Genomic DNA, 17,672 nt, shown 5'->3' on the forward strand with positions numbered 1-17,672 from the left:
CTTATGTGTGTATAAAGATTTTCTATAGATTGTTACGTATAAAAAGTTGAATATATTGACGATAAAATGTACAAATATCAACTATTTTTGTTCTACCTTAATTCCTCCCATGAAAATAAACTATTTACTCGATTCAATGAGTCTTTTTCATAAAAGTTTACTATAGAGATTAATGGGACAATTCATGTCGCGATTTTATCATAAACTTATAAGGGATATATATGACCACGAATAACAATAAACAATATGTTCGTGACAAGGCAAGCAATATATTGCTTTTACAGAATAAAAATGAAATAATGTTTAGTGTAAATAGCGTAAGAGATATTTCAACAACAGAATTTTCTGATCGACCAAACAGTATTGATGTTTTACGTTACAGATTCTATGACATTTAAATATTTTGTACGTTTTTTATAAGTTTTTCTTGTTTAAAACTGTATAAAATTAGTTATTTTCATTATTGATGTTTCGCGGTAAGAAATTCTATAATTTTTCTGAATAAATTTTAAATTTGATTAAAATTTACTAAAATAAAAATAAGCTAGTAGAGTTGTTGCTGGACTTTTCGGTATTTTTTATTTGTTTTCATCCCTAATTATTGCTATCATTACGTTTATGTTTTTCACATTGGTTGGGGGAGATATTAAAAAAGTAGGGTCATATCTCCCGAATCAATGGTCCGATTTTCCTGAAAATTTCTAGAAACATTTCTCCCTAATACTCAAACCTCACTGACAAATCTCGAAAATTTTCGACAAATGACACAGGAGTTATTAAGTTTCAAAGCGGGTGAACAAAATCGTGCTCCCACATACATATTAACATCACATATTACATATAGGGAAAACACCCTTTAATATCAAAATCAGAACTGGATCAAGGGGTTCCAGTAATGATACTATATGATACTTAAATGATACTATTGTATCATTTAAACGATTAAAAAAGAAAAATACAAAATAATTTTGGTTTTTAAAAATTTCTTTAAGTGTATTGAAATCTGTATAAATTTTTAAAAATCGCTACATAAAACTAAATTTTAGTATTATTTTAATACCAAAATAAGCAGTGGAGCGTTATAAGTCATAGGACCCCCATGTACTGTGTTGACTTCAAAAATGTTTTTAGGTGTAATGTTTTGGGGAAAATGTTTTAAAAGATATAAAAGATTGTTAATGGTGTTTATAAAAGATGGTTAATGGTGGGCCCCCAGGCAATTACCCCTTTTGTCCGTAAGGTAACGCGCCGTTGAAAATAAAGCCCGGATATAGAGGTGTTAGAAGGGCCTCTCGGCCACAATCAGAGTTCCCAAAATTTAGTCTTTTATGTAAAAGTTACGACACGAAAAACGATATAAATTAAAATATCTTTTGATCATTTTGTTCTACTCATACACTTAATGGTCCCACAGTTATTGGGGCCATCCCTCAAATTTCCTGCTTTAAAAAGTCATTATTTAATTCTAATTATTTTAATGTTAAAATCATATAGNAAACATTTCTCCCTAATACTCAAACCTCACTGACAAATCTCGAAAATTTTCGACAAATGACACAGGAGTTATTAAGTTTCAAAGCGGGTGAACAAAATCGTGCTCCCACATACATATTAACATCACATATTACATATAGGGAAAACACCCCAACTTTTTGCATTTCTGAACGTTTCAAGGTGCCCCGGGTTCAAAAAATGCAAACATTTTTGGACCTTGAAACGGGGTTATTTTTGACCAATGTTATTTTGTTATATGACATCTGGAAAAGTAAAAATCGTAATTAATATTTTAAACATTAAAATATAAACCTGTGATTCTTTCAATATTTAAGTTTTGATTATTGACTATTCAATAGTCAATGTAGCTTTTTATATGAGTTATTAAAGTCATTGTGATATTCTCAATAATGATAGACAATAATTGAAAAATAAATAAATTAATTAAATATTCGAATATTTAATTTTAAATATTTATATCCTATGACTTTTAATCATTTTCAGATAAATCAGAAGTAATTATTTAATTCAATCTTTTAATTATAATTATAATTTTTTCATAATTAAGTTAAATAATTCTACAAACTTTTTAACTATTCAATAAATATTTAAAAATTATAGAATATTTTTTGTATATTTTGTTTTTATATAAATTTTTCCTTTTTTAAAACAGTATAAAATGAATTATTTTCAAATATAGATTTTATAAGGAATATTAAAATTATTACGAAATTCTTGACACTGATAAATAATTTAGATATTTACTTTTTAAAAAATGCATAAGCTTTAGCATTCAATCCTTTCAATTATTTTCTCATCACGAATCTAACTGAATCAATTACTTTCTTGATCTTTCAAGATAAAGAATGAATAGCAAATTGATATGTGCACTGTCATATCAGACAGCATATATATATTTTTTAATTATTTTTCTCTTATAATTCTTACAAATTATTTTTTAAATTACACAATTACATGCTTATATATTTTAAATGTTAACCTATATTTTTATATATTTCGAAACCGAAATATAAAAGGATAAGTTCATCCTCCAATTTCATTCATACGTTATTTTAATGAAAAATTCGTCTTTTAATGTGTTAAATCTGAAATTTTTCGTATGTTTAGACGGAAATATTAAATAAATTTACTTTTTATCTGTCCATTCGTTTGTCCGTCCTTAAAGTTTCTCGGAAATTAAGAGAAAGTTGTGAAATTTTTACAAAATTCTCCGCAATCGCATCTCTTCTCACTTTCTGATGCTCTTCAGCATCCTTCTACAGTAATAATAAATCATATATGACATCATCGTTGATGATAATTGTGACGTAATCAAAAAATAACTATTATTTCCGACGTTACTTAGGTTACGTATGGTGTCATCATATAACAATTGTATAAGTAATTTTAATTTACTGGTTAATTTTTATTATGAAATTCGTAATTGTTTTTTTATAATTTTTTATATAAATTTATATATAATTTTACTTTACTTTTATGTCACTGATAATTATTAAACTCATACTAAAATTTATTTAAAAATTGTGTTTTTTAATTTAATATTTTAAACATTATATACTTAATAAATTTAGTTTATGTTTAATTTGTTTGTCCAATTAATTTGTTTATCTGCTTGTTCCTCAGAAACTAAAACTGAAGAGTTGAATTTTTATATTCAATTGCCTACTTTTATTGCTGTACCAACGTCTGTCTGTCCTGAAAACTTCCCAGAAACTAAAAGAAATATATTAGAGATTTTACAGTTCGAGAAGATCATCATCATAACACTAAATTTCAATTTTAGTGCTAAAAATTTCAGTAAAGCGTTTCAATTTTATATGTACCGTAAAACCTGTGTAAACCGGAATCGCGTGGTACCGAACGATTTTTCCGGTTTAGTAGATTCCCGTTTTGGACAGGTTCTTTTTAAACATAAAAAAATCCTTCCGAACAGAGCCATTTTCTTACTGTTTAGGCAGGTTTCCTTTCTATTCAGGTTCCGTTTTGGACAGGTTTTTTTGTATTTATCAAGAGAAAGTGGGGAGAAAAACAATTTTTCTTTAAATTCAAGCAACCTTATAAGTGATTTGAGTTGTTTTTACTTAAAACTGTCTACTCGATAAAATATAATCCTAAACTTATGAAATTTTAACATCAAATAATAAGAATTTTGATATATTTTTGAAACAATTTTTTTTAGAATTTCTCCAAGGAAAATTTCGGAATGTATTAAAATCGATAAACATTTTTAGTACATCAAATAAATGTTCTTCTTAAAACTATGACAAGGAATGGCGTTATATATATATAATATTTACTTCACAGAATAAATCAAATATTTACGGGTGTTGACAGCATTCGCATGTTAACTTGATACACTTAAAAAATAAAATAAAAATAAATTTTAAATGCATTAGATAATGACATTGACGTATGAGTTTTTAGAAGTTGTCTTCTTAGTGCAATGACAGGATATATGACAGCTCATCTTTGATAAAGGCAGATAAACTTTACAGATAAATCTACAATTCCCGATCAGTACGTCTAACATGAATGATTAATTATAGTTGTTTGATATAGTCCTTTCATTTTTCATGTATTCTGAATTGAAATGGAGCGTGTAGCGAATAGACTGATATTTATCAACTTGCTGAATGTATTGGAAATTTATGATGAATGTTGGAAATTTCCACCTTTTTTTTTTCTTCCTTTTTTTCTTATTTAAAAATGATTTTAGAGTTAATTTCATTTAAGAAATAATAACTTTTTTGCTTTATAGGCCTATTTATTTACATAAATAAATTTTGTTTAAGAATGGTTTGAAATATTTTGATGCTTCAGTGTCGTATACAGTAGATCTATATAAATTTATCTGTTGAGAATTATACGTGTTTAATATTATTTAAATTATCGTGTAAAGTATATTTTTCTTGTATAAAAATCTTTAAAATGTTATTAAGCCTGTGTATTTGTATGTAAATATTTTTAGGAATTCTTCACATTAAATGGCATGTAAATATCCTAAAAAACGATTCATACAGTCTATACAGTGTATATACAGTATAGACCACCGGTGGCCAACAGTTTTTGCCCCGGACCGAATTGGAAAGAAAACGTTTTCCACGGGCCGAACCAGAGGCCGCCCTAGGAAGATTTTGAGGTGGTGCGAGATCTCATTGCGGTGTCACCCCGTAGAGAACTAAATTGTACATAGAGATTACAGATACATTTTTCACATTATCATGCTTTATCAACATTCTACGCTGTACTTACGAGATTTGTAATGGAGGGTTAACTCTAAACGTACAATGCAGTGAGTTGTTGACCTTTTTTTTAGGCGTGAGAATTTTTCATCGAGCAATTCGGACTTCAGTAGCTAATATTGATTGAAAGATTGATCGCGGGCCACATAAATTCATTAGACGGGCCGGATCTGGCCCGCGAGCCGTATGTTGGCCATGCCTGGTATAGACTGTATAAATAATGACTTCTTTTACATTATATTTTATTTTAAAATAGAAATATCCGAAAAATCGAAATAAAAATATATTTAAAGAATTATACGTCTCAGAACACTTTATATATTTCTTATAAACTTTTAACACAATATATATTTTTATTAATTTTAAACCGTAATAAATAAAAACCTATTAATTTTAATATAATTTAAATTATAAAATTATATATTATATATAGCCTATATAANCTTAGAACCTGAATTTTATTATAAAATAAAATATAAATTTTAAATGAAAAAAAATATAGTTAAATATATTAAAAATGCTTTTATAGATTTAATTATATTCATTAATTTTAAAAATTACATTGTTCATATAAAATAGTTTAAGTCCTTACTAAAAAATGATCTGTAAAAATCAAATTTGTAAACAAAAAAGGCAAAAAATAAATAATCTTAACACCTAAAACTGTCTGAAAATAAATAAACAAATAAATATGTATTGACTAGCCGAAGTAATGTTCAGGAGTTTTTCATTTCTCCTTCGATGATCATCTGACACTTCCGGTTAAAGAAAAGAAAGAAGAATCAATTTTTCCAGTTACGCCTTACAAAATGCTGAAATCTTTTTACTCAAACATATTTTACTCTAATAAAAGCTGTTAAAAGAAACTAAAATCGTGTACATAAGATAATTTCTGTGTTAATTTTTTAAAGAAAATTGATTTAAGTTAACGTAGAAATAATTAAATAAATTTCTGTCGCAATTTTCTAAACGAAGTTAGAACCTTTTGCAGACAGTCTACACTCGTTTCTCTGATTGGTTGAAGGAGAAAAACAAATAACGATAGACGTGTTTGCGAATGGTTGAATCGCTTTCGTTTCAACCAATCATATTGCACTCAATTACTACAACATTCATCCCGTCAATCATTACGTGTTTTTTCTTCCAACCAATCAGAGAGACGAATGAATGTTGCTTATGAAAGACCCTAACTTTAATTTCGAATATCGCAACCAAAAAACCTTTATTTAAGAAAGTTTTAAGGGTTTTTTCAGATTTATATAATTTATAAGTCTAGGTAGATCATTACTATATTTTATAATTTATCCGAAAGAATTAATTGCTAACATTAAAACGTTATTGATGATAAAAAAATAATTTTTATAAATTTAGAAACAAAAATTGCACCAAATTAAATAAAAATATATTACCTAACAATACGAAGTTTTGTATAAGTTTTGTGTTCACATTCGAATATTTACTCGCTTACATTTATAGATTTTTGTGACAGATTTAAAAACTCTTTCTTACTAAAATCCTCCTACAAATAATTTAATTAAATTCTTTGTTTGAACAAAGAATTATAAAGAATGTCCAATTTACTCAATCAATGTGACCAATTTTACGTGAAGCACGTAAAATCGGTCACACCGATTGAGTAAATTATTGTAATCTTCATATTGCGAAGACGGGACAAATAAGACAAAGAAAATAATTGAAAAAACTTTGTTTTATTTACAAAATATAACCCTGCTTCATGCTTTAAGGAGGTCTGCTTTTATATTGGATACCCTGTACTTAATATTCTTATATGGTTGCCCAAAATTCAGTACTCTCGACATTTTCTACAAAATTTATTATAGGCTAAATTAAAACTTAAAAGATGAATTTTAATATTATGAAATATGATTTTAAAAATTTGCATGCCTTTATGTAATTAATATGATATTGAAAGATTTATTTCAATCGATAGACATCTTTTATTATTGAAATTATATTAAATTTTATTTAAATTTAAAATTTAGAAATAAAAATTAAATTAAATTAATATTTACACTTATATTTATATATTATTTACGATATTTTGTAAATAAAAATTAAGTTTATAAGTATCATAATATAATTAATCGAATTTTTTAATAAATCAGCAAATAAAATTTAAAAAGTTAGTTTTATCTATACAATATTAACTGTAAAATATAAAGTAAATAAAATTTCTTACATCGATTCTCAAGTCAGTAAATTCTTAATAATAAATGCGTTATTTTAATATCTTATAATTTAATAAAAGACGTGTATTAAATAAAAAATTCGAATGTATGCAGATGTGTAGGTGTATGTACTGTAATGTACGTTTGTATGTATATAAGTATCTACATTGTGTGAGTGTTTATATGTGAAAGTAGTGCTGTCGCTAAAAGAAAAAGCCACAACATTTTATTTTTTAAATAAAAAGTAATTTTAAGATGTAAATGTAAAAAGTTTGTTCATTTAAAAGCAAACAATTTTTTTAAAATATATAATTAAAAAATGTCAACTGTAATTTGATCAAAATACGTTTGATACTTCTTTTTCCACTTTGTTCTTTCTTTGTTCTTTCTCTTCCTTTATTTTCAAATAAAACTTGTAATTATGATAGCTGTATGTACTGGACACGCTATAGCAACCGTACTAATACCAAATAAATAAAATTCAAAATAGAAGAAATAAAATAAATGCTAACTGAATTCTAAAAAACAAGCAAAAATACTAATAGATGTTTTGTTTAAATGAATTTTTTTCTGAAAATATTCTTTACATCTCGAGTAATTATCGCGATTTGTGACTTTATTCACAGTTCCTGGGACCAAGGAAACTCTTTCGGCAGTTACAGTTAGATCAGAAATTGAAAAAAAAAGTTCTGGTGGAATACTTGTTACTGGTATGCAACAGTCTGAACTAAATTAGCAATGTTTGGCAGATGGTCCTTTTGCATTTTCCAAATTGATGTGAAAAAATCTAAATTCCTTCTTCAGTGTAAAATACAAATTCACTTCTCTCCATAAAGCGGTGGTTACACCTATCAATAGACGAACTTTTTCAGTTAACTATTGAGCTGCGAATCTTAGCAGTTTCTAATTCAATGAGTAGTAATGATCACTCCAGGTGAATACAGATAACTCATTTTTCTTAAGAGTGTTTTCGAGGTAATGTGATAGGAAATCGTTTTGGATCGTGATTTGTCGAGACACGTATGAAACGATAGACGTCAAGTTCACAAATCGAGAATTCATAATTGCTGCAAAGACAGCTTTATCACTTAAAGGAATGCGATTATGTATCGAGGGTCTCATGTTTTTGTTCATCAATTATATTGTACAATACGGTTAAACAAGATTAATTCCAAAACATACAGCATTATCAAATTCTGGGTCACTTTCTGTGACGATTAAAGGTATCCACAGCTGTTTGAATGGTGTAAGAAACTTCTTTAACTCCCGAAAAAGTATTAAGTAACTTGAAGTAAATTTCGAATCCGGTTTACCCATTTTGCGAGACGTGTTCTATAGTTTTTTTTACTATTGTTTAAATATTTTAGAAGACATAGGCTACAACTTCTCAAACATAGCCAATTATATATATATATATATGAAATTATACTATGAAGTATGAAAATGTATAAGAAATTGAAATTATAAGCAAAATGATATAAACACAATAAAAAATTAAAAATATCGACAAACGTAAATAATCTATTTTTAATATTTTGAAACTGTATATAAATATATAAACGCATAAATTTTTACTATTTTTACCAAATAAATTATTTTCGATGAATTCTGTTCACTGGTATATAACAAATAAAACACGTATGTATCATCTATTCCCAAGAAGTACATAAAATCCGAACAGTGTTACACACAAGTAAATTTCAAGATACTATACAAAATCTACCGTATAAAAGACCAGTTTACTTTCGCATCACGTATCTGGTCAGTGTGACAAATACCTGTCATTTATTAAAGTTGAAAATCAGGATAAATCTCACTGGCAAGAGTTCAAAATTAAAAAAAAAAATGTGTAGGAAAGAATCTACAAACACGACACTTATACCTTTCTTTTATCCAAAAAAATCAACAATCATTTTTTTTAAATTATTAAATTATTTTAAAGTTTTCTCTTCTTACTTTTCTTTAGCAAAATAATAAGTAATTAAATTATATTTAAGTTAACTTCTTAGTACATTTTATAATTTTATGTTTTTTTAAAATGATTATTTATTAAGTAAAGCTTTTATTAGGCTAAAATTTTCAGATTGCAGACCTATTCGTCCGCCTGTCCGTCTGTTAGTCTTTCATTAACTTTCAGAAAGCATTTAAATAGATGAAAATCGAGACCAGATTAACTATATACGAACTTCCGGTAAGGACCGGAAGTCATTTCTAAATTTTATTGTTGAATCAAATATTAAATTAAAATTATGTATTTGTTCGTGGGCGCAATTTATTGTACTAACTTAATAAAAAAATCAATATTTAATAAATAAATTTATTTATTAATTAACTTAAAATAATTTATAAAATGTGAAAGTTTTTAATGATTTTTAAAAATAGATAAATAGAAAAAACTCAATATTTCTAATACTTACATCATTAAATGCAAATTATCTTCGACAAAATTTTCAATAAAATTTTTGAGTAGAAAATGTAGTTATTTTTGAATTTTCTTTTCGAAATATATATTTCACTTACAAATATATCATCATTCCATTATTATAAATTTAATATAAAACGCATATAAAATTCCATTTAAATTTCAGATAGATTTAGGAATTGTCTCCATTTTTTCAAATGTAAACCAGAAAAAAAATGAATAGGATTTTTTTGAATAGAAGTTCAGCTTTCTATCATAAAATAATATTAAATTAATAAGGAAAAAAACAAATAAAAACTTCTAGCTGGAAGTAAAACGTATTACTCTATTCATGAGACAGGGGCAAAAAAGAAAAGTTTGATGACTAGTCAAGTCTGCTCCCTTTTTTTCTTTCTTTTTCCGAGTAGAGATGACAGACAGACAGACAACATCAGGCTGCTAAAACTCGAGATGGCTTGTAACGTAATTTGCTTTTACAATATATTTTCAAACGAAATTTATCCGAAAGGGACAATAACTCTTGGAATAATATTAAATTATATATATTATNAAAATGAAGTTTCATATTCATAAAAAAAGTGAAAATTTTTGCATCCAATTTATTTTATTATCTCTCCTTTCTGTTAATTTTTAATTTTGTATTTTACATAGGTATACTTTTAATTTCCAAAAATTAATTTAAATATATATTAAGGATAACGTACGAAATCCGTGTAATGTTAACTTTATCCAAGTCAAGTGAATAAATGCCGAAATAAGGAGGAAATCGTTTAATTTTCAACTTTATTCAAATAACCTCTTTATTACTCACCAAAGTTTGGATAATGTTGAATACTAATTGCAAAATTAAACACAAACACAGAAAGAGAAACAATTGCATTATTTAAGTTTAAAACGTTAAAAAAATCAATAAAGCAAATGGTGAGCATCTCTCATAATTTTCTAACTGAAAAGTTCTTCTTACTCATCTTCATCCGCAATTACGATGCTACATTACAGTAAGTAAATTAAAACGTCATTAAAATTTATTTTAAATTATCTTAATTACGTCATTGTTCAACGAATTATTATTTGTTTTTAAAGAAAATGAAATTTTCTCAATAACTTTTATTAAAATTATACATCATACTATGTCTTGCCCCTGTACATCACATTTTTCCTGTCAACAACAGAGTGGTGCCGGTTATCTATGTAACTTCATTCGGGGGACATTTTTTATTTGAAATCACGTGATTCTGGTCTAGAGTGGAAGTTCGAATATAGTTAATGGAAAGCCTGCCCCTAATCTTTCCATACCTGGTCTTGACTTTCATCTAACACAGTTCTAGAAATTGGGAATTTCATCTAACACAGGCAGACATTGGGAATTTATAGGTCTAAAATGTATTCAAATTGCAGCCCAAAAAGTTTCGTTCAGCCCCAAAATGTGAAATTATACAAGTACAGGTAAATTTAACTTATAATTTTAACGTATGTTTTTAGTATTTATACAGTATAATAAAAACATCACATTTAAAAAAAATTCATATAAAATAACACACGACATTATTTGTCTNAATCCTAAAAAGGAAACAAGACTTTTCGTAATAATTAATTATATAAATTTAATAATTTATAGAAGTATTTAAAATATGTAAAGTTCAAACTGGCGTGACACATATACGCAACGTCTGTAATTGTTATATAATCATTACACGTTGCAAAATTTATAATTTATGTAATTATAGCTAAAATTCCTCGATAATTAATAATTTTTGCATATTTTGTACGCAAAAATTCTTAAACTTAACAAAAAACTAAGCCTTTAAATCATACGGGATATCAATTTTTAGCACGCAGAAAAAATGTATGTTCAAGCCTTAAATTTCTAAAAATAGACTTTAATAAATGATCGAAAAGTTAATATAATGTATTCTTAATGTTTTTTAAAGTAATATTTAGATATTTTCTTAAGTTTATTAATGTCGAAAGCTTCATAAAACAGATACACATCTTAATTTTTGTTTATATATTATCCACGTAGACTTTGTTTGTAAATAGGACTTATTATACTGGTGTAGTTTCGAATTAGCAAAATGAAGGAAAACTTACTCAAAAATAAGACAAAACATCTTTATTTTGTCTTATTTTTAATTAAGTTTTTCTTCTTTTTGCTAAAAATTCAAATATTGAGGGCATAAGAAGTGCAAAGAATAAAGATACACATCTCATTTGCATGTGAAGATAATTATTAGTAAGATAATTTCCGAAAGAAATGACAAAATTAATTAGTTAATAAGTTATTAGTTTGCAATTCAGCATTAAAAAATAGATTATTCTTAAACGTATCTCGTGTATTATCTGACTGAAGTTGACCCGCATACACGCAAGAGACATGATGTAGCTACATAGACATAAAAATGTAGCTATGTCATATTTCTTGCCTGGCTGCTTATCAGTAACATTCAGAATTCGATTCGTAACAGTATTAAATTTTATTTCTATAACATTTTCTTACTTCCCCTATTCCCTATACGTTTGAAGTAAAGCACAGTATGCAGGAATGTTTCAAAATAATTTAAAAATACTTATTCCATATGAAATAAACTTCTCTGTATATATTTATTGTAGTTTCATCATTGAATTTTGCCTGAATTTAGCGTAAAAATCAAACTTTTTCGTATTCAAAATCGAACAAAATATCAATTTTTATAATAATATCTCTGAATGATGTTTCGTCACTCTGCCATTAAGCGGAACTTTAAAAAATGTGTGGAAAATATAGTTTGCTTTTTGAATATAAGAATATTTCCTGTTTAATTTTCAAAGATTTAGATATAAATTACAGAATTTTCGACTGTAAAACAGTTTTAATGATAATCCTATGGCTCATTGAGCGAAGCTCTTAGCAACGACTTTGACGATTGTGAGACGTTTAACTCTGAAACCGCTTAACTGATTTAAATAATTTTTTTGTGAAAAAACAGAATTCATCTCGGTCTAGGTCACGATGCGGACAGAATTTTAAAATTCAACCTGTGACCGGATATATACAAAATTAAAGTTCAGAATATCAAGCCTATGGGCGAGCGGAACGAGGTGTTCGAAGCACACGGGCACACCTACTTAATTATTCTACTTGCATTTATAGATAATTCTACACTAGTTAATCTAGTATTTAAGTTTTATTCTTTGTACTACAAGAAATGGCGGGTAAAACAAGAGCGTATCATAAAAAATATATTTATTTTTTCCACGAACAATTTGCAGAAGTTTATTTTGTTTGATTGCAGAGAAAATGTTATTTATAAGAAATAAAAAGAGATAAATATAAATTACCACTTTGCAAATTCGAAATCTCAAGATAAACAATAGACTAAATGATATTTTCAGATTTCAATTGAAAATATCAGTGACGAATTTGAAAATGAATATACTTTCCAAAGAAAAATTCACTTTGAATTTCTTTCTTAAATAAATGTTTGCAACATTTTCAAAAAATAAAAAATAAAAAACAATTCTTTCTATTTCTAAATTTATTTCTTAAAAAGAAAAACAACTCAGAAAAAGTTTTTAATATTTGATCAATTTTTTCCTATTTTTTAAAACGAAAAAATGAAGAAATGTTAATTTTCTTAATAATTATTTTATCACGTGTTAAATATCGTTAGAAAACTCTTGAAACATCTCATAAAAGTGGATATAAACTGCTTTGAGAAAGCTTTATACTGATTTCTTCTCAATCTCTAACAAGAGAGCAAGCAATTTCATAGTTCACACAACAACTCGTAAATGGATAAAGAAAACACACAAAGTACCCCGCACAAGTACCTCGTTTCTTATCCAAATATCACTACACCACATATACTTGCCACTAAAATGTAATTCGTAGAATATATCAATCGCAAAAAATTAATTTTTTAATTATATTTAACTATTAAATACATTTAAATGCGTTTTACTTACTTTAATCTTAATTATCTCTGTCCTTAGACAATTACTGAATACAAATTCTCTCGGTTAAGTTTCCACGAAAAATCTGAAATATAAAAATTTTGATCAATTTTAGAACATATTTATCACGTGTAAATTATTTAAAATTTTGTAGTGGTGTTTCTCAATCCGTTTCTATTTTCTGTAAATTAGAGCTGTGTACTATATGTGCCTAGAGATCGCGAACTACCGGTTGGGATTCGATACGTTGGCGTGTTTTAAAATGTTAAGGATTATAAATTTATTAATTAAAACTTTTAAATAATAAATAGTGTAATTAAGATTTTATTCTATTTAAACAAAATCCTAAAAAGGAAACAAGACTTTTCGTAATAATTAATTATATAAATTTAATAATTTATAGAAGTATTTAAAATATGTAAAGTTCAAACTGGCGTGACACATATACGCAACGTCTGTAATTGTTATATAATCATTACACGTTGCAAAATTTATAATTTATGTAATTATAGCTAAAATTCCTCGATAATTAATAATTTTTGCATATTTTGTACGCAAAAATTCTTAAACTTAACAAAAAACTAAGCCTTTAAATCATACGGGATATCAATTTTTAGCACGCAGAAAAAATGTATGTTCAAGCCTTAAATTTCTAAAAATAGACTTTAATAAATGATCGAAAAGTTAATATAATGTATTCTTAATGTTTTTTAAAGTAATATTTAGATATTTTCTTAAGTTTATTAATGTCGAAAGCTTCATAAAACAGATACACATCTTAATTTTTGTTTATATATTATCCACGTAGACTTTGTTTGTAAATAGGACTTATTATACTGGTGTAGTTTCGAATTAGCAAAATGAAGGAAAACTTACTCAAAAATAAGACAAAACATCTTTATTTTGTCTTATTTTTAATTAAGTTTTTCTTCTTTTTGCTAAAAATTCAAATATTGAGGGCATAAGAAGTGCAAAGAATAAAGATACACATCTCATTTGCATGTGAAGATAATTATTAGTAAGATAATTTCCGAAAGAAATGACAAAATTAATTAGTTAATAAGTTATTAGTTTGCAATTCAGCATTAAAAAATAGATTATTCTTAAACGTATCTCGTGTATTATCTGACTGAAGTTGACCCGCATACACGCAAGAGACATGATGTAGCTACATAGACATAAAAATGTAGCTATGTCATATTTCTTGCCTGGCTGCTTATCAGTAACATTCAGAATTCGATTCGTAACAGTATTAAATTTTATTTCTATAACATTTTCTTACTTCCCCTATTCCCTATACGTTTGAAGTAAAGCACAGTATGCAGGAATGTTTCAAAATAATTTAAAAATACTTATTCCATATGAAATAAACTTCTCTGTATATATTTATTGTAGTTTCATCATTGAATTTTGCCTGAATTTAGCGTAAAAATCAAACTTTTTCGTATTCAAAATCGAACAAAATATCAATTTTTATAATAATATCTCTGAATGATGTTTCGTCACTCTGCCATTAAGCGGAACTTTAAAAAATGTGTGGAAAATATAGTTTGCTTTTTGAATATAAGAATATTTCCTGTTTAATTTTCAAAGATTTAGATATAAATTACAGAATTTTCGACTGTAAAACAGTTTTAATGATAATCCTATGGCTCATTGAGCGAAGCTCTTAGCAACGACTTTGACGATTGTGAGACGTTTAACTCTGAAACCGCTTAACTGATTTAAATAATTTTTTTGTGAAAAAACAGAATTCATCTCGGTCTAGGTCACGATGCGGACAGAATTTTAAAATTCAACCTGTGACCGGATATATACAAAATTAAAGTTCAGAATATCAAGCCTATGGGCGAGCGGAACGAGGTGTTCGAAGCACACGGGCACACCTACTTAATTATTCTACTTGCATTTATAGATAATTCTACACTAGTTAATCTAGTATTTAAGTTTTATTCTTTGTACTACAAGAAATGGCGGGTAAAACAAGAGCGTATCATAAAAAATATATTTATTTTTTCCACGAACAATTTGCAGAAGTTTATTTTGTTTGATTGCAGAGAAAATGTTATTTATAAGAAATAAAAAGAGATAAATATAAATTACCACTTTGCAAATTCGAAATCTCAAGATAAACAATAGACTAAATGATATTTTCAGATTTCAATTGAAAATATCAGTGACGAATTTGAAAATGAATATACTTTCCAAAGAAAAATTCACTTTGAATTTCTTTCTTAAATAAATGTTTGCAACATTTTCAAAAAATAAAAAATAAAAAACAATTCTTTCTATTTCTAAATTTATTTCTTAAAAAGAAAAACAACTCAGAAAAAGTTTTTAATATTTGATCAATTTTTTCCTATTTTTTAAAACGAAAAAATGAAGAAATATCTTACTTTAAAAATCATAAAAAATACATGTTTTTAATCTTAACTAAATCTGCAAGCAATAAAAATAAGTAAATAAGAAAAATAAAAATATTAGACAATGTAAAAATGAAAAATATATATTCCTTTGTTTTATTAGATTATAAAAAATATTTAAATAAAGCATTTAAATACTTCCAACAAAAGTAGAAAGTACTTTTCAAGAGTTACGAATTTTCATTATTTGTCTATCATTTTGAGTTTACAATCCAATTGTGATGTGGAAAACATATTTAAATATTAAATTACTTTTATATTAAATTTATATTGAAAATTCAAAAACTGCTTAGTAAATATACAGAAAAATTTTGCTACAAATTGATACAGATTCATTAAAACTACTTCTTAAATATACAATAATTATTTCAAGTGGCATTGTAATTATCATTTTATAAACCTAAAAATTCGTGTATAAAATTAATTAACATAAAAAATAAATGCTTAAATACTAATATAAAAGATATGACACATGACTTCCTCTATCTCTCCACCCTCTCGACCTTCAACAATCAAACTTTGACAGCATCAATGTTCCTAATACGTAAATCTCCTCGCAAAATTTCAGAAATTTTCGAAAAACAGCACAGAAGTTATTAATCCCTCGCTACTCGAATGAATCGCCAAGATACAAAACGGCGGCTTTCAAAGACCTTATCACGAGAGCTTATACATATTGCACAGACAGAAGGGATACCTTAAAGGAGTCGAACGGAATCAGAAACATAGCAGCCACTCACGGATACAACCAATACACCATCAATGCCTTAGTTAATACATATAACCACAGAAGACTTCCCAAAAATATAAACCCCCTCCATCCACGAGCGAAACGGTAACATACAAGTTGCTAGATAATACCTTCAGAAAGGTTATTAGACGAGGCAACAAGCAACTAATGTAAAAACGCAACAATACAGTTTATGGCTCATTGCGTAACGACAAGAACTCAATCGATTCCACCATAGCCCCAGGAGTGCATGAATACCCTTCACTCTTGGTCTAGAAAACAAAGTCGGCAAATATATAGGATACACATCCCAAAGACTAGGAAGGCTTCGGGCACCGCAATGCTGGCTATCATGGCAACGGTTTCCGAGAATGTACCAAACTTCACGGACGCTAAACTCTTAAAACCCACCAGAGATCAACACAGGGGAAAAACTGTAAAAAAATAACTATATACAAACCCAGTATTAAGAATCTTTGTATTAATCATACGGACGCCGCTGGCTTATCCGCAGTACGATATAAACCAGGACGAGGTCAAAACTACACGCTAATTATTATTGTATATAACCAACGGATTCAATTCTCTGGAGTAACCAAAAAATATTAATTTATGCTCTGGGGCCCATTCAGCCTTCATTGCAATGAATAGAATACATTCTGAGTAGTAAAAACAACTGGACTGAACAGCGACATCCAGCAAGATTTCCAGTTTCGATACCCTCAGCCGATACCGGTATCGATATTTTTGTGGTATCGGAACAACTATACACACGAATCAAACCTAACCCAAATTTCACGTTGACACGATTTACGATAAGCAGATAACACGTTAACTAAGCACACTACAAGGTCCAAGATTTAAAATAATTTATCAATACTTAATAAAATAACAGAAAAAGAGATTAATTTTATACTTTTTAAACTAGTTTTTCTCCTTTTTAAAAATCTATTTTAATCTGTTTCGTGTTAACACAGAATTCATTTTCGCTTTTACTTCATTAGACGTTGCTCAGATATATTTTAATTGCACAAGTTCGTTGTCTGGAAAATTGAGATTTAAGTTCTGTTATCAATTAACAATTCTCCTAACATATTCCTTCGTTCTACTCTTTAATTTACTATCTCACGTAATTTATGTTTCTATAATATAGTCCTGCAGATCGTAAGACATGAAAATTATAGTTACTGAATTCATGATAAAGATTCGCCATCCCAT

The 17,672-nt window shown here is 27.0% G+C and overlaps 1 protein-coding gene across 4 annotated transcripts in view; it reads right to left on the reverse strand.

Annotated features, from left to right (window-relative positions):
• LOC111628278 (somatostatin receptor type 2-like) overlaps positions 1 to 17,672 on the reverse strand; it is a 152,452-nt gene that overhangs the window by 38,407 nt on the left and 96,373 nt on the right. For all 4 annotated transcript variants that reach the window (XM_023372055.1, XM_023372031.1, XM_023372037.1 and 1 more), the window contains one exon: positions 13,314 to 13,386. The gene's annotated coding sequence lies outside the window, so the exon portion shown is untranslated. The remainder of the gene's footprint in view (positions 1 to 13,313; positions 13,387 to 17,672) is intronic.

The sequence above is a fragment of the Centruroides sculpturatus genome, unplaced genomic scaffold (genome assembly GCF_000671375.1).
Source record: "Centruroides sculpturatus isolate CEXI.00-Female unplaced genomic scaffold, Cexi_2.0 scaffold65, whole genome shotgun sequence".
Lineage (NCBI taxonomy): Eukaryota > Metazoa > Arthropoda > Arachnida > Scorpiones > Buthidae > Centruroides > Centruroides sculpturatus.